We start from the raw sequence: 19,297 nt of genomic DNA, 5'->3' as shown, positions 1-19,297 counted from the left end.
ATGAGGTGTTGAATTATGCGAAATACTGTAGCGACGAAATTGAAGTGAAACAGAAAAAGTTGAAGGAGAAAGTGATGATGATGCAACTTAAAGCAGCTCAGACAGGTCTGCAAGGTTTGCAGGGGTTGCAAGGGTTCCAACAGCAGGTACCGCAACAGCAGCCGCAGTTGCAGGGAAATATGATGTTTCAGCCACAGGCGAGAGGCAGAGGCAGAGGAGGTTTTGGAAATAATGGTCCGGATTTGAACACTGTTGTGACTCCGAATGGTGTGCAGGCATTGAAAAAGGTGATGCCGTGTCACGTGTGCGGAATTGTCGGACATTGGAAACGCGAGTGCCCGATGGTGGTGCAGGAAGGTGCAGGTGTTGGTCAGCAAAACAATGATGTCAATGCATTTCAGACAATGAGGGGACCGAAAATGAGAGGTCCAAACCCAAATTTTCAGACCATAAATCAGCTGCAGGGATTACAAGCTATGCAGCCGCAGCAGATGCAGATGCCCCGTATGCAGATGACGCAAATGCAGCCAATGCAACAGCAGTTTCCCATGGTACCTAATCAGCAAATGCAAATACCTTTGGCACCAATGAGTCAGCAGCAAGTGATGGTTCCTCCACAGGTCTCGGGTCAGGTAATGAGTACAAATGGCACAGTACAACAGTTCCCATTACACAGTGAGAGTGGAATAAACAATGTATGGGAGAGTGAAAGTTCAGGAGAGGAAGGAGATTGTGTGCTTGCAGCGTCCTTGGAAGTTGATCAAAAGGGTCCATATGTAGAGGGGAGAGTCATGGGTCATCGTGTCTCATTCTTGGTTGACACAGGAGCCACACGTTCAACTGTTAAGAGCATTGAAGTACCAAATTTGCCACTCTCAGGGAGAACAGTTCAAGTGATGGGAGTAGCAAACAGGCACCTGACAAACCTAATTACAGATCCGGTACCAGTCAGCATCGGTAACTATCAAGGGTTACATAAATTTGTGGTATGTGACTCAAGCCCGATAGCACTGTTAGGGAGAGACCTATTGTGCAAATTGGGATGTTCGATTATGTGTTCGAACGAGGGAATTAAAATTCAGACGAGCAGTGATGGGGAAGAAGAGGACAGTGTAGAGGGGGATGAGATGGAAACTGTCGATGAAGAGTATCCTCTGATTTGCCTTTTCCCGATGATAACTGAAGAAGATATTCCAGCTGAATTACGAGAAACAGTCGGAAAGGAAGTGTGGGATATGACAGGGAAAGAGGTGGGATTGATGAAAGGAGTGGAACCAGTGAAAGTGACTGTAAAACCCAATGCAATCTTTCCCCAGACCCCACAATACCACATGGCACAAGACACCCTCATGAAAGTCGCCCAACTAATTGACGAATTTGTAAAGCAGGGAGTACTGAAAGAAGTGTTAAGCAGTCCATGTAATTCACCAATCATGGGACTAATAAAGCCGAGTGGAAAGGTCCGAATTGTACAGGACTTGAGGAAAATAAATGACATCATAATCAAATGTTGCCCTGTCGTACCGAATCCAGCTGTGATAATGTTTCAAGTCCATTGCGATGCTGAGTGGTTCTCAGTCATCGACTTGTCACAAGCATTCTTCTCGGTGCCTCTTCATGAGGACAGCCAATTTCTCTTTTGTTTCAAATTCTTAGACAGAGTTTACAGTTGGTGTCGAATTCCTCAAGGGTTTTCTGAGTCACCGTCAATTTTCAATCAGATTCTAAAGAAAGACTTGGAAGCATTAGAATTGCCATTCGAGTCAACCCTAGTACAGTACATCGATGACTTACTGATTGCATCTAAGACAGAAAGTGGCTGCACAGCCGACACCATTGCTCTGTTGAACCATTTGGGAAGGAATGGACACAAGGTGTCTCCTTCGAAGTTGCAGTTCTGTCAGAAGAAAGTGAAATACTTGGGTCACCAAATAGAGAAAGGGTCACGGAGAATAATGAAGGAAAGAATAACAAGTGTACTTCAAATGAGTCCACCAAAGACAAGGAGGGAGGTGAGGAAGTTTCTGGGAATGGTGAGCTACTGTCGCCAGTGGATTCCCAACTTCTCAACTCTAGCGAAGCCTCTACTGAAACTGACCCAGAAGGATGCCTTGGATCAAATTGAGCTGAAAGGAGATGAGATGGATGCTTTTATTGAATTAAAGGAATGCATGTGCAGGGCTCCAGCTTTAGGTATGCCTGATTACACAAAGCCTTTCACATTGTTTTGTCATGAACGTGATGCATGTTCTTTGTCTGTCTTGACCCAAGCCCATGGTGGCATAAACAGACCAGTAGCGTATTTTTCAGCTACTTTGGATCCGGTCGCAGCAGCACTTCCAGGGTGTTTGCGCGCCGTAGCAGCAGTTGGTATCAGCCTCACTCAGAGTGAAGGAATAGTGATGGGACACCCAGTAACAGTCATGGTCCCTCACTCAGTTGAGATACTTTTGACCCGCTCCCGAACGCAACACATGACTGGAGCAAGACTCACAAGGTATGAAACGATAATTCTGGGCTCACCGAATGTGCAGCTGAAAAGGTGCACTACGTTGAATCCAGCAACCTTGCTTCCCGGTGAAAATGCTGAAATTGAGAACGCTGAAGACGTCGAGCATGACTGCCTTCAGGTGACTGAATTTTGCACAAAACCTCGACCTGACATTAAGGATACTAAGCTTGATGAAAATGACCAAATTGTTTTTGTTGATGGTTCATGTCTAAGAGATGGGATGGGAATTTTGAAAGCAGGATATGCTGTATGTACTGTAACAGGTGTCTTGGAAGCGTCCTGGCTTCAAGGAGTCTATTCTGCACAAGTAGCAGAACTTGTAGCCCTTACAAGAGCATGTCAACTGTCTGCATTGATGAAAGTCACCATTTATACTGATAGTCGGTACGGGTTTGGAATTGTGCACGACTTTGGCCAACTATGGTCACAGAGAGGTTTCCTGACTTCTTCAGGATCCCCAGTGAAAAACGGGGAGAGAATAAGGGAATTGTTACACGCCATTCAAATGCCAGCCGAAGTTGCAGTGGTAAAGTGTAGTGCTCATACAAAAGGACAGGACTATGTTTCTCTGGGAAATGCATATGTGGATCAAGTCGCAAGATTTTGTGCCTTGAACTGTATATTACTCAGGGATGAATGGAATTCAATAAGTGAACCAGAACTCGAACCAGCTGAAGCATTTGCCTTGAAGGTCGTAGATACAATGGATGAATTAAAAGCATTACAGAATAACGTCAGGGAGGATGAAAGAGATTCCTGGATTAAATCACAATGTATAAAGAGACCAGATGAGTTATGGGTTTCAAATGAGGGAAAATTTGTTTTGCCAAGTGGTCTCTTATAGCAGCTAGCGCGGTTCTATCATGGGCAGGCTCACCTAGGGAGAGATGCCATGATAAGATTGTTCAAAACTGATTGGTTTAACCCCAGATTCCGTCAAGCTGCAGAAGCAGTTTGCCATCGATGTGTCACTTGCCAGCGGATGAACCCAGGGAAGGGAACGGTTGTGAACGCGAGCCACATTGGTAGGGCGAGCGGCCCGTTTAGTAGGATGCAGATGGACTTCATTGAGATGCCTGTGCATGGAGGTCTAAAGTATGTGTTGGTGATTGTGTGCATTTTTAGTCACTGGATTGAAGCATACCCCACACGTAGAAATGACAGCCTTACAGTTGCAAAGCTATTGCTGAGGGAGTTAATACCACGTTTCGGATTCCCGATCTCTTTAGAATCAGATAGAGGAAGTCACTTCAATAACGAGGTGATAAAGTTACTTTGCGCAGCGCTGAACATTGAGCAAAAACTGCATTGTAGCTATCGCCCTGAAGCATCAGGACTGGTGGAGCAGATGAATGGTACATTGAAATCAAGAATGGCGAAAATATGTGCATCGACAAATTTGAAATGGCCTGACGCGTTGCCTTTGGTGTTAATGTCAATGAGAAACACCCCTGACAGAAAGACTGGATTGTCTCCACACAAAATTCTCATGGGCAGGGCTATGAGGCTTCCTGCAGTTCCTGCAAACGCGCTTTTGAATATTACAGATGATATGGTGTTAGACTACTGCAAAGGTCTGGCTGACGTGGTTCGCTCTTTCTCTCACCAGGTGGAAGCAACCACCTTGCCACCGATCCAAGGTCCATGACACACACTGAAAGCAGGTGACTGGGTCGTGGTAAAGAAGCACGTGAGGAAGTCGTGTCTGGAACCCCGTTGGAAAGGCCCTTTCCAAGTGATCCTGACGACAACTACCGCTGTGAAGTGTGCAGGAGTTCCCAACTGGATTCACGCCAGTCACACAAAGAAGGTGTTGTGTCCCACAGATGAGGAAGTAGAAGCGCTGAAACTGCCAGTGCCTGATAAAACAGTGCTGAGCGCTGAGACAGAGCAAAACCGAACTGAAAGCGAACAGGCAGAAACAGGAGAGAGAGAAATATTCTCTGAGGACGAAGCAACAGACTCACTTGGGGAAGACCAAGGAGAAACCTCAGACAGCGACGAAGCAGCTGAAGGTGACAAAGAGCCTGAAGCAGCTGAGGGTAGCAAAGAGCCTGAAGCAGCTGAAGGTGACAAAGAGCCTGAAGCAGCTGAAAGTGATAAAGAGCCTGAAGAAAGTAACAGTGACGAAGGGCTCGAAAGAGGTGAAAAGGCAGGAGAGCCTGATCAGAGGAGGGCTTTCCCAGAAGCAGACGATACAGAAAAAGAAAAAGAGAACGTGATTGATTCCCCAGAAGGAGGGGATAAGGCAGAACAGAACGAAACTGTTCAAGCTTCCACAGAAAAGATCGCAGGTCCATCAAATGGACACGGTGCAAAGAGGAGACTAAGTATATCACCAGTAAAACAAAGAACTAGAGAAAATTTGAACGACGGAGAAAGGCCAAAAGTGAAAGAGAAAAGAAAGGAAGTGTCTGTCGTGGTACCAACCTCAAGTGAAGGAAAAGACTTAGCCAAAGAGGAAAGTACCAGTGAGGCAGAATCGAAAAGAGAAGCAAAATTGAAAAGGAAAAGGATACCAAACAGGAGATATTCCGGTCAAGAATGGGCATATGCAGTCAATGACGATTGGACTGACGAATTTGTATCTCTAAGCCTCGAGAACGAAGAAGAAGAGATACCAATAGAAAAGAAAAGTTTTATGGACAGTGTTGATTGAAAGGGTGATAAATGACATTGCTTGCTACAATTTAACGTGATACAACCAGCTGAGACATTGCTAAACCGGATGAGACATTTGCTGAACAGATAAAAGACTGAGTTATTGATTGAACTTTGAAAAAAAAAAAAAAAAAAAAAAAGGGACTGAGTTATTGCCGAATTGAGTTATTGCCGAACTGAGTTATTGCCGAATTGAGACAAATGCTGCTAACCGAGAAGTGACTGGCCTCTTGAAGAAGACTGTGTGAACATTGCGCTCGTTCAGCTTTGTAACTGAATTGCTAAATAGTTTCTTTATAGGTGCTTCTAGCTCTCTGATTCTATACAGATCATGGCTACACAAAACAGTAGAGTGAAATATTGTAAATATGTGTGTATAGGCTTGATAATTGCATGTGTATTAATAATAATGGGAATAGTGTTTGCTACACGTGGAAAGGGTGAGAATGAGAAAATTGATGCTTCTACTTTTGCTCCTGTTACTGTCACTGAACTAACTGCATTGAAAAGACTAGAATTAGATGAGAGACACTTGCATGATAAGAAGGAACTTTCGTATAATGTTTTCTATCGCTTGCTAACAGAATATGTTGAGACTATGGATGCGAAAGATTGTTATGTGTGTACACAGATACCGACATCAGTAAAGGAAGGGGTGACTTATCATCACATGCCTCTTACATACGGGATTACATGTAGTATAGTAACTTCTAGATTTTATGGTCAAACCAACATACAGTATTTTTACTCAAATTATGATGTTACCTTTGCATATGTTCCTATAATAGCGCAGCTAAGCCAGATTGCTAAAGATTGGGATGCTAAAATAATGAGGGAATTTTTCGAGCCAATGCAACCTTTTGAAACGGCTCACGCTCATAGGGAAAACCTTACCTGCTCGCTCTCTGCAGTAGAAATAAGCTTTTTAGATCGCACAGATGATAGAAGGGCACAAATGAATGCGAAATTAGAAAAAGAGCTAAGTAAGAGGACTTCAGTAGATCATTATGATTTTGCCGCAATAAAGACACAAGGGAGAATAGCTTTAGATGCTTGGCATGTAGGGAAATTTTGTATATATCGAGGTGAATCTTATTATGATAACATTTTTGTAGGAGCGAGTGAGTGTAAACATACGTTTATCTTTAAGGCCAAATGGATATTCATGATGAACGGACTTGACCCTGTCATACCAGGTGTATATTACATTTGTGGGTATAATGCCTATTATCGTCTTCCGAAAGGATGGTGGGGGAGATGTTATTTGGGTATAGTGTTCCCAAAAGTTTATCAACTGGATGACCTATCGATGATTTCAAAGACATCTGGATCCCATCGTATCCAGAAAAGAGAGACCGCAGCTGCTGTGGTAGGAGATATATTTGGAGCCATGATTCCTTCATTGGGAGTTGTGTTGAATTCCATCAAAATAAGGAAGTTATCTACTATAGTGGATAACATGTTGACAAAGTTTTCAGGTGCTATAATCCTGATAGATGCTGAACTTGCAGCGGAAAGAGCTATGACTCTTCAAAATAGGCTTGCCTTAGACATTCTTTTAGCAAAGGATGGCGGCGTTTGCAAAATGCTTGGTGCGCGCCACTGTTGCACGTATATTCCCGACAACAGTGTGAAAATTAAAACTATGCTTGCTAATCTAACAAAGGAGAGTGCAGACTTGAAGGAATTGAAAGAACCAGGAGTGTGGGAGAAGGTTGGAAAAGGACTTGCTTCAGTGGGAAATTGGATTGGGGGAATTTGGAATGGAATATTACTAAAAATTATACAGGGAATATTGATAGTATTGATTTGCATATTTGGAATTTGGGGAATAAAAAGGGGAATAATATTGATTATGGAAAGAATTAAAAGAAGGAAGGAAGAGAAAATGATGAAAAGAATGGCAGAAGAATACAAAGCAAGAACTAGGGGAACTAAAAGGAAAAGAGAACTGACAGAATTTTAATGGAATAAAATTTGTGGGAATAGTTTGTGTGATGACAAGTAGTCATCAGAGGAGGGATTGATGACGCAGAAATGAAGGTTTTACATTTATTAGCGCATAAACGTAGAGTGAAATAATCATGTGTGGCTTTAACCGAACTAATAAAGATTGTACGGGGACAAAATGTGCCCTTAGAGTAGTTCGCCAACATTTATAAGCGTGCTTTATATAACGTAATGTATTAGAACTGCACGAATCCGACATAATCGTAAACGTGTGCTATGATTTGCTTGTTTGAAATGCTTTAGCTTAGCATAACTTTAGTGCAGGCTTTGGCCTAGTTGCCTGGTCTCACGGTTTAGATGCTCGTATTTTTCCAATGTGCTAATAAACGTGTATTTTTGCTTGAAGCTGTACTTTTCCACTGAGATCGTTCACATGCTTATCTTAAGGTTTCGTGCCAGCCTGGCATTTTTCTCTTTGCTCCAAGGTCAATCTGCAGGTGCGGACAATGGAAGCTCTGAAAGTGAGTTAATTGGTATAAAATGTTGCAACTTGCGTACCCGTCTCCAAGGATAATGTATGCTTAAGTAAAAGCTTGAGAACTGTTGTTTTGATTGGATAATTTGGAGCCAACCTATGAACCCTCCAATGGAAGACCCTACTGGATTTGAACTGTTGTCTATTTAAACCAGGTGCACGAGAAGAAAGTAGCCGTTACCAGCTCGATACCCGCCATTTTGCAGGACATTGCAGCTATTATGGCCCACCTTGCTGCGACGCCATTTTGAAAGAGACTTTGATGCTTTCTCTAATCGAGAGAAAGAGACTTAAATTATTCTTGCCCTAGAGACTTTAACTTTGATCCCTTTGCATGAAGTAGTAGTTTTATCTTGCCGCTGTGAGGCAATTGCCCCGTCCACTTTGCCCCTTTGCCCCGTCCCATGCCGATCGAGAAACGGTACCTGTGAGACGAAGACTTCCTTGAATGCTGATTGTAATTGGTAAATATGTAAGGAAATTGTACAATTGCATTGTGTTTCTTTTAGGTAATCAACTGCTGATTTTTGATAAGATCCCTAGCTAGGAGTTTTCCAAATTAATGTTGCTAAATTGTTTTGCATGAAGTCCCACATGCCGATGCTAATTTGAGGTTAGATGAGGATTCCTTTTGTTGCACGATGCAATTTGAGACCTTGTTATGCTGACTAAATGTATGCAATAAGCTCATTACAGATTATAGTATTAGTGATTTGCATTGCTATTATCGAATGCCTTGTTATTCAAATGCTGCATAGATTACACCTGTTTCGTCGTTATGGACAGCTATTAATGTTCATTTACGTATATCATTTGGTGTTGAGACACATCTATATTGTGCTAGCTTTGTTAATATAGGGAAATAAATTCATTAACTTTGAATAAACTGGTGTGGTCATTCCTGACCGAAAGGTCAGGGTTCGCCGAAATGTATTCTGGATTAATTGTTAAGTGTTATGTTGATCAGGGTATCGCTTATGTTCGTTATTGATTATTGATCTGATTAAATTGACTGATCTCGGGTGAAGAGAGTCCCACTTAGCCAAAAAATTCATCGGCCTAAAGAGCGTCCAAAATACAGGTAAATTATTAGTACGGAACGCTCTATCACATGCGAGCTCCAACAGCAGGTTTCCATGCATAACAACAACTCATGCTCACTTACATTCACTTACTCCACTCATTTCCTAATTTTCGCTCAATCTCTTGCACTCGCTCTTACCCTGACTCACTCATTTGAGTTTTCTCACTCTTACTCTAACTCATTTACATGTAAACATTTCAAACACGCACACACATAATTCCACATATAAACATACAGGCTCACACTTAAAAAAGCTGTCTCGCACAAATCACTTTTGCTCACATGCAAGCACCCGACATACATTTAAAGCCATTTTATTTTTCTCATCTAAGATGCCAATGCAAGTGTCCCATGGGCCAAGCGAGCGGTAGTAGCAGAGACACTTGCTGACCCCTACATTACGTGCATACTTACCACATGACTACAGTTGAGACAACTTGAAATATATCAGAGTAATTACTATTCACGTCTTATCTAAAAACTGCAATTGTTTTCTAAGACTTCGTGATTCAGCCTCTTCACCATTTCAGCATTTGCCTTATCATACAAAATGTCTATTATTTATTACTGTTGTAGGCACAGTTAAATGAATTGTGCAAATGTCTTTGAGTCCTCTGAGTCAGTATTATTTTTCAGTTTGCTTCTTTTCGCAGCGTTCACAACAAAATGTATTTTCTTAAACAATGCGCCTTTTGCTTTTCAAAAGCCTTTACATGAGAAATTGAGTGTTCCCGCTTTGAACAAATGCTGGTTAGTCTGGATTGAAGTTCTATGAAGTAACTGGATAATGTCTCTTACTTCGTTTCTTTTCTGGTTATTTTTTTGTTTTCACAGGAACATGTCCTGCAGTAAAGGTGACACAAAAAGAGACTCAGAAGAAGTCATACTTCTTCCTTGACCTTCGAGAGTGTTAGATGCAATGAACCAAAGGTTCCTACTCAGTCAAAACAGTCTGGTAGGTTTTTCAGGAACTCCTACGGCACGACCCCCCTTTAACAAGGACTGCTCAAGAATTGGCGCCGGTGGCTGCTCTGGCATTTACTTATGCCCATGGTGGTCGCCTGTGCCTACCTCAATGAGGAACTCTCACAGGAAGACCTGCAGGACATCTTCCTCATATTAGACTTTGGGCTACAGCATGAATTCCCTGAACCACCTTGACAGTGGGCAGAAGGGGCATTAGGCATTAGGCTTGAGAAGGGGGGCTTTTAATTCTGGGTGGGACAATCACAGTTGTAGTGCCTATGACATGGAATGACAATGACTTTTCCTTCTGTTCATGGTCACCTTCTCCTTACATTGGTGGTACATTGTGCATTGGACATCTCTGATAGTGAGCTAACTGTGAATGTTGCACTTGACAGATGATTACATAGTTTCTGGTAGGATTCTAACAGTTTTAACTATGAGGACACCTTCTGCATGGTGAAAGAATCCTCTTGGATTTATAGCTCCACAGTCTTAACAATAAGGGGTAAAAGAAGCTTTTGGCCAAAGTGCATGATTTTCATTGATCACTCGTATTATTTATACCACATTGAGAAATAAACTGAATATGAGATAGTGCTTGTTTTTATATTTTTTTAATGAAATGTTTGCATTTGCCTGTAACGGGTAATGTAAGAAATTGGGTTGGTGATTGACTGGGGTCAATCAGCAACCTTTGTCAAGCAGCAGCCACAATCCTTATCAGGATTAGGCACAAGCAAACCCCAAAGTAACCTGTGCTCATCCTCTGGTACCAAGGCAAGGAGCAGTCAGGCGTAGCCTGAAGGCAATGTGTAAAGTATTTGTCAAACAGTAAAAGAGTGAAAATATCACCCAAAAAGGACCCCACACCAGGTTAGAAAAATAGAACATAATGTGATAAATAAAACATGACCAAAACAACAAAAATCCAATCAGTACAACTTGAGTTATGAAATTTTAAAGAATAAATTGTAGAAAAGCACTTAGAAACGAAAAGTGTAAAGTGGGGCTATCCGGTAGGACCAGACTGAGACAAAGTCAAAAGTTCAGGCCAACTGTTCAAAGTGCAGGTTGACTACAGGGACCCAGTTAGGCTCGCTGAACAAATTATCTCAATCCGGGTTGCAGAGCTTTGTGTGAATCCAAGGTGAAGATGTGTTGCACAGCCAATGTGATGTGTTGGTTCAGAGTAGTGATGAGGTTGCAGTGTGAGATCCTGTTACATTGAAATCGAGGAGCCTGTCAACAGGATTTGCAATGCGAAGGCCAGTGTGGGGGGTGCATTGCATGGGTGAGGCGATGCTTCAGCTCTGATGACGAGTGAAGCTGAGATGAGGAGCTTTAGAATCGTTGTCGAGGTTACTGTCAATGAGAGATGCAACAACTTGCTCCAGGGAAGCGCTACACAGCGGCAGATTAGAAGGTGATGCTTCGGTACGAAGATGAAGGGTGCAGTGGCAATGCTGGTATGTTGCAGCAATTCTGACCCACGGAAAAGTGATGAGGGGTTGGTTCTGCTCCATGCAGCAGTGGCAATGCATTTGTTCTGCTCCCACAGCACAGGCTGCAACAGTTCTTTTGGAGCAAATACCCTAGGCCCACTTTCAAGTGTCTAGGACTGGGGTGGCACTGTTTGGCTGGGCAGAACTACAGAGTCCATGTGCAGGAGGAGGGTGCTTGGAAGTTTGTTATGCACCTGAGACATCAGATCAGGAGGCCAGCCAGCTAGCCCTTGGAGTCACTCTGCATTAGAGAGATGCAGGTCCAGTCCCTCTTACTACCAGGCAAGAGGACAGCAGGCAACAGTTCAGGCAACAGGTCAGCAGAACAAAACAGGAGTCCAGCAGAGTGCAGTCCAGCAGAATGGAAGTCCTTTAGCAGCACAGCAGTCCTTCTTCCAGGCGGAGTATCCACAGGTCCAGAAGTGTACAGAAGTGGTGTTGTCTGAAGTCCAGTTCTTATACCCGGTGGTGCTTTTGATGTGGAGGAGACCTCAAAGACATGCCTTTGAAGTACACAGATGTTCTGCCCTTTCTGCCCTGGGCCCGGACTCACAACAGGGGGTATGCATCTCTTTGAGAGTGGATAGGACATAGCATATTCAGGTGTAAGTAGGCTGTGTCCAGCTCCTCCCTCCCATCCTACCTAAGATGGCCCATCAAAAGACAAATGGACCATCAAGTCACACCAAATCTCCCTTTGTGTGTGGCTATTCAGGGGGAATACACAAAGCCCAGATGTTCCCCACCCCAGGCATGTGATCAGAGGCAGACAGCAGGCAGCAGGCCCCAAATGGATAAAGTAAGAAAATGTCAACTTTCTAAAAGAGGCATTTTCAGAATTGCAATTTAAAATCCAACTTCACCATAAGCTTGGATTTTAAATTGTGAATTCCAGAGACACCAAACTTGGAGGAGTTATCTCTTCCCGTGTGGAAGTTATGCTTCTATAGTGGAATTACACAATTCCAATGTTAACCTATAGGAGGCATAGGCCTTGCAGAGCTGAAAAATGAATTTAGGAGTTCTTCACCACCAGGACATATAAAACTTAAAAGCACATGTCCAACTTTTTAAATGCCCTGCACCCTGAACTTGGAGCATCCTAGGGCCTACCGTAGGGGTGGTGTATGTATTAAAACCCACCCAATCTCTGCAATGACAGGCCTGAGGCATATTTCAAGGGCTTCATAAGTGAGTGGCTGTGAGAAAGTAGCCTCTTTCTAGCCTTGTTACCCCCACTTTTGGCCTGTTTGTGAGTGTATGTCAGGGTGTTTTCACTGTCTCACTGGGAACCCTATGTTTTCAGTATGTTTGTTATGTGTCACTGGGACCCTGCTAGTCAGGACCCCAGTGCTCATAAGTTTGTGCCCTATATGTATGTGTTTCCTGTGTGATGCCTAACTGTCTCACTGAGGCTCTGCTAACCAGAACTTCAGTGGTTATGCTCTCTCTGTACAAATTGTCACTAACAGGCTAGTGACCAATTTCACCAATTCATATTGGCATACTGGAACACCCTTATAATTCCCTAGTATATGGTACTGAGGTACCCAGGGTATTGGGGTTCCAGGAGATCCCTATGGGCTGCAGCATTTCTTTTGCCACCCATAGGGAGCTCTGACAATTCTTACACAGGCCTGCCACTGCAGCCTGAGTGAAATAACGTCCACGTTATTTCACAGCCATTTACCACTGCACTTAAGTAACTTATAAGTCACCTATATGTCTAACCCTTACCTGGTAAAGGTTGGGTGCTAAGTTACTTAGTGTGTGGGCACCCTGGCACTAGCCAAGGTGCCCCCACATTGTTCAGGGCAAATTCCCCGGACCTTGTGAGTGCGAGGACACCATTACACGCGTGCACTATACATATGTCACTACATATGTATAGCGTCACAATGGTAACTCCGAACATGGCCATGTAACATGTCTAAGATCATGGAATTGTCACCCCAATGCCATTCTGGCATTGGGGAGACAATTCCATGATCCCCCGAGTCTCTAGCACAGACCCGGGTACTGCCAAACTACCTTCCCCGGGGTTTCACTGCAGCTACTGCTGCTGCCAACCCCTCAGACAGGTTTCTGCCCTCCTGGGGTCCAGCCAGGCTTGGCCCAGGAAGGCAGAACAAAGGACTTCCTTGGAGAGAGGGTGTTACACCCTCTCCCTTTGGAAAAAGGTGTGAGGGCTGGGGAGGAGTAGCCTCCCCCAGCCTCTGGAAATGCTTTGATGGGCACAGATGGTGCCCATCTCTGCATCAGCCAGTCTACACCGGTTCAGGGATCCCACAGCCCTGCTCTCGCGTGAAACTGGACAAGGGAAAGGGGAGCGACCACTCCCCTGACCTGCACCTCCCCTGGGAGATGCCCAGAGCTCCTCCAGTGTGCTCCAGACCTCTGCCATCTTGGAAACAGAGGTGCTACTGGCACACTGGACTGCTCTGAGTGGCCAGGGCCAGCAGATGACATCAGAGACTCCTTCTGATAGGCTCTTACCTGTGTTGCTAGCCTATCCTCTTTCCTAAGTAGCCAAACCTCCTTTTCTGGCTATTTAGGGTCTCTGCTTCGGGGAATTCTTTAGATAACGAATGCAAGAGCTCATCAGAGTTCCTCTGCATCTCTCTCTTCACCTTCTGCCAAGGAATCGACCGCTGACTGCACTGGATGCCTGCAAAACCGCAACAAAGTAGCAAAGATGACTACTGCAAACTTGTATCGCTGATCCTGCGGCCTTCTCGACTGTTTTCCTGGTGGTGCATGCTGTGGGGGTAGTCTGCCTCCTCTCTGCACTAGAAGCTCTGAAGAAATCTCCTGTGGGTCGACGGAATCTTCCACCTGCAACCGCAGGCACCAAAAGACTGCATCACCGGTCCTCTGGGTCCCCTCTCAGCACAATGAGCGTGGTCCCTGGAACTCAGCAACTCTGTCCAAGTGACTCCCACAGTCCAGTGACTCTTCAGTCCAAGTTTGGTGGAGGTAAGTCCTTGCCTCCCCACGCTAGACTGCATTGCTTGGTACCGTGTGATTTGCAGCTGCTCCGGCTCCTGTGCACTCTTCCAGGATTTCCTTTGTGCACAGCCAAGCCTGATTCCCCGACACTCTAACCTGCAGTGCACGACCTCCTGAGTTGTCCTCCGGCATCGTGGGACCTTCTTGTGTGACTTCGGGTGAGCTCTGGTTCACTCTTCTTCATAGTGCCTGTTCTGGCACTTCTGTGGGTGCTGCTTGCTTTGAGTGAGCTCTTTGTCTTGCTGGGCACCCCCTCTGTCTCTTCACGCAATTGGCGTCATCCTGGTCCCTCCTGGGCCACAGCAGCATCCAAAAACCCTAACTGCATCCCTTGTAGCTAGCAAGGCTTGTTTGCGGTCTTTCTGCACGGAAACACCTCTGCAAGCTTCTTCACGATGTGGGACATCCATCCTCCAAAGGGGAAGTTCCTAGTCCTCTTTGTTCTTGCAGAATCCACAGCTTCTACCATCCAGTGGCAGCTTCTTTGCACCCTCAGCTGGCATTTCTTGGGCATCTGCCCACTCACGACTTGAGTGTGACTCTTGGACTTGGTCCACTGGTTCCACAGGTACTCTCGTCTGGAAATCCATCGTTGTTGCATTGCTGGTGTTGGTCTTCCTTGCAGAATTCCCCTATCACGACTTCTGTGCTCTCTGGGGAACTTAGGTGCACTTTGCACCCACTTTTCAGGGTCTTGGGGTGGGCTATTTTTCTAACCCTCACTGTTTTCTTACAGTCCCAGTGACCCTCTACAAGCTCACATAGGTTTGGGGTCCATTCGTGATTCGCATTCCACTTTTGGAGTATATGGTTTGTGTTGCCCCAATACCTATGTGCTCTCATTACAATCTATTGTGACTGTACATTGCTTGCATTGCTTTCTATTGCTATTACTGCATAATTTTGGTATTGTGTACATATATCTTGTGTATATTTGCTATCCTCATACTGAGGGTACTCACTGAGATACTTTTGGCATATTGTCATAAAAATAAAGTACCTTTATTTTTAGTATATCTGTGTATTGTGTTTTCTTATGATATTGTGCATATGACACCAGTGGTATAGTAGGAGCTTCACACGTCTCCTAGTTCAGCCTAAGCTGCTCTGCTAAGCTACCTTTTCTATCAGCCTAAGCTGCTAGACACCTCTTCTACACTAATAAGGGATAACTGGACCTAGTACAGAGTGTAAGTACCCCTTGGTACCCACTACAAGCCAGGCCAGCCTCCTACAGTGGCACAATCAATGCTGCAGGCCAACTAGTAGCATTTAACTTCAGGCCCTGGGCACACATACTGCAATTTATTAGGGACTTATAGGTAGATTAAATATGCTAATTAGTTATATGTCAATCTAATCATGTTTTAGGGAAAGAGTTCAAGCACTTTATCATTACTTAGCAGTGGTAAAGTGGGCTTAATCCTAAGGCCAGAAAAAACAAAGTCAGCAAACACAGGCGGTCTGAAGACAAGAACTCACAGGAAACTACACCAAGGATGCCAGGAATAACATGTATATTGTAGGTTGTGAGTAACATTATTTTCTGCAAGTGCTTCATGTAGTGTTGTGGAGCTGGGAGTCAGTTCCTGCTTTACAAAGAAGACTGTGGTCAACAAAATATTTCTGGGTGCTTTCTGAATATATTGTGCCTAGCATTTTTCAGTGCTTTTTTTAGAGGCTAGATTGGGGAGAATATAATTTTAACACTTATTGAAGTCCAGTTTTAATGACAACTGACTGTTGAAGACTTGATTTATATCCCTGTTTTAAAGGGGCTTCCACTACGGAAAAGGCCTTTTTGAGGCAGGTATGTTGTCTAAAAGTGTAGTCTGATATTAAAGGCATGGCACATGTTTATTGTGTTGCTAGGTAGGTCACAGCATGTCTGCGTAAATAGAGCTGAGGTTTGCTTGACTTTCATCATGCTGGATGGATGTGCTACCACCAAAAATAATACTCTGTATTATTGGAGGTTATTGATACCATATTTGTGGTGGAAGCAAGAGAATTCTAGTATCACTGAAGGGTATCAATTATGTTGTGTTTACTAATAAGGGCAAGTCCAAAAAGGTTCATTTCGACTGATCTTCCTGATGATTGCAGACACTAACACTGTTTTTTAAAATTAATTATTTGCGGTCGCAAATGGTGTCGCAGTTTCCATCCACTTCAAGTGGATGGTAACCCACTCGCAAATTGGAAGGGGTCCCCATGGGACCCCTTCCACTTTGTGAATGGACCCACAAATATTTTTTCAGGGTAGGTAGTGGTCCAAGGGACCACTACCTGCCCTGAAAAAAAAAAAAACTAAAGGTTTCGTTTTTTTTTTTAAGTGCAGCTCGTTTTCCTTTAAGGAAAACGGGCTCCACTTAAAAAAAAAAAACTGCTTTATTTAAAGCAGTCACGAACATGGAGGTCTGCTGACGACAGCAGGCCTCCATGTTTGCGAGTGCCTAGACTCGCTATGGGGCCGCAATTAGCGACCCACCTCATGAATATTAATGAGGTGGGTCATTGCGACCCCATAGCGAGTAGCAGTCGGTGTCTGAGACACGGTACTGCATACTAATTTGCGAGTTGCAAATTGCGAGTCGCAGGGACTCGCAATTTGCAAGTCGCAAATTAGCATTTTGCTACATCTGGCCCTAAGTTCCAATATTAAAGTTGGTATAGAGATGAGGATTTTATTGACTCCTTCTTTGTACAGCTTGGATATACCGGCTATCTATCATATTTGTCGGAGTAAAGACTTCTGTGGATACTTTCTTAGTTTTAAAGCTCTAACTCTTACAAGAGAGTAGAATTTAAGACAAATGACGTTGTTGTGAATACATGGCAGACAAGTGTAACTTGCTTAATAAACCCCAATTGTTTCACTACAATCCTCAGTGAGGAGTCTTCTTTACCAGATATATTTTGGGATTAAGCGTGTAGTATATTGGCTCCTAAGGAACAATTAGCAAACTGTTTAGCAGTGGAGATATTTCCTCATTTAATGTTATACTGTGAGAATATGACCTTTGATGGTCAGGTTTTTATGTACAAATCAGTGATGTCCTGAATAAATTAAACCAGTATGACTAACATTTCACTGATGAGTGGTCCTGGGCCATTACTATAGACTAGTCATGCCTCCGCCCTCCAAGGTTGAGCAGTGGTGAGTATGACTTTGCAGCACTTTCAAAATCGAAGCTGCTGTGTACGAGTGTGTGGCGTCAAGTCTGGAATGTGAACTCAGTGGTTGTCTCGTGAATGAAATGTGGATAGAACGACCGTTGAGAGAGCAGGTGAAGAGGCAAGGCATCCGGGAGTGGTTGACACCGCTTATGGCATAATCCTCCAAATAAAACCCGTATACTAACTCCATCGCATTTAGTGCGTAACTTAACATTGGCGACGAGCGGGAGAGTTAGCGGTGTCGCCATTCTGTGTCAGTTCGTGAAGGACAGAGGCCAGGGTGCTGGGGTGCTGAGGAAATTGATGGATCAGCCAAAATGTTGCTGAGAGTTGTGAATATTGCTGGATCTATCGAGGAGCACCGTGGTGGTGATCAGCATTTGGTAATTTATTCCTGTTTCCTGTTTATCCTTGGCATACGGAAGGCTTGTTGGCTCACGTCTGTGTTGCCATGATGACACAGTGAAGCACGAGCAAGCACCATCGCACCGCATTGCGGGTGCTGGTGGTTGCTAAGACGCTGTCTGGAGGGCAACAGTTCACAGCTTTTAGCGCATTGCCTGTGTACTATTGTTTATTGCCTCGCGATTCCAAAACGCGTCCTGGAAGAAATCCAGTTATTTCCATCGCCTGGCTAACCGTTTAACTCTTATTGTAATTTTTTATAGTACATCTTCTGGAAATGTAAACTACAACATATATAAGTTACAACTTTGTCATACTAGTTAAAACTTTGTTATTATATTGCGTTTTTGTGTTGTTTTTCTTTACATTTCAGTAAGATCTTCATTAAAATGGCCATGTCTAGCAATCAACCCCCACCTTTTTTTATCAGAACCTGGGGAACCACCCATACAAAGGGAATTGTGGATTGATATGTTTGAGGCATATGTGGAAGTTTTGGAAGATCAAGAATGTTCCCCAGAAAGATACTTGGCATTATTGAAGCACAGACTTGGTGCAGTGGGTTTATGTGAATTTAAGAACTTACCCCAAGTGGATAATACTGGAGAAGTGGATGTATACCAACTTGCTAAGAAACAACTACAAGAGAGTTACGGAAGGAAAATTAACGTGGTGTTGAAATTTGTGGCGGCACTGAGAGGATTAGCTGTTACTTGCAAGTTTGAACAGATATCTTATGTCCAGGTTTTAATGGATCTGATACTAATGAAACCCAAATCTCGCAAAATTTAAGAAAAATTATGGTCATGCGGCAGTGATCTTACACTTAAGGGAGCGGTTGATGTAGCAAGGACCATTGAAGTATCAGAGAAGTGTATCCAAACTGTCAGGAAAAACTTACATGACTCTTAATCGAATGCAGTCACGGTTAGCTCTGTGAACAAAGATTTCAAAGGGTGTGGGAAGAAATGTGATTGGAATTTTTTTTTTGCAAAACAGTGTTATAGGTGCGGTGCTGGGGATCACCTAGCTAATTTTAAGAAATGTCCAGCTCTAACTAAAATTTGCAATGCGTGTAAGAAAATAGGTCATTTTAGCAAAGTATGTAAAAATAACGCAAAATGCATAAGCTATGTATCTGAAAATTATGAAATGTGTGAGCATGGGATTCAAGGTGTAGTCTTGTGTGTTGGAAAGGATAACAATGAGTGTAATTCATCTGTTACCCATTTGAAAATTACTTATTGACCAAATTGAGGTTATAGCAATGGTTGATTTGTGTGCTTGGTTTATCATTATGTGTGTCGACATTTTTAAGAAATTGTGGCCTAATAGGGAATTCATTCCAACTAAGGTAAATCCTGGTAGTTATACAGGTCATAGAATTCCCATAGTGGGGTATGTGAATGTGCATATTGAATTTCAGAATAAGCAATGCGAGGAGAAATTGTATGTTCCTGAAAAAGGTCAATTAATTTTTGGGTGGTCAC

Source organism: Pleurodeles waltl, chromosome 1_2 (genome assembly GCF_031143425.1).
Source record: "Pleurodeles waltl isolate 20211129_DDA chromosome 1_2, aPleWal1.hap1.20221129, whole genome shotgun sequence".
NCBI classification, from domain to species: Eukaryota; Metazoa; Chordata; class Amphibia; order Caudata; family Salamandridae; genus Pleurodeles; species Pleurodeles waltl.
The sequence above is the reverse complement of the archived record's forward strand: the minus strand, read 5'-3'. Positions refer to the sequence as shown.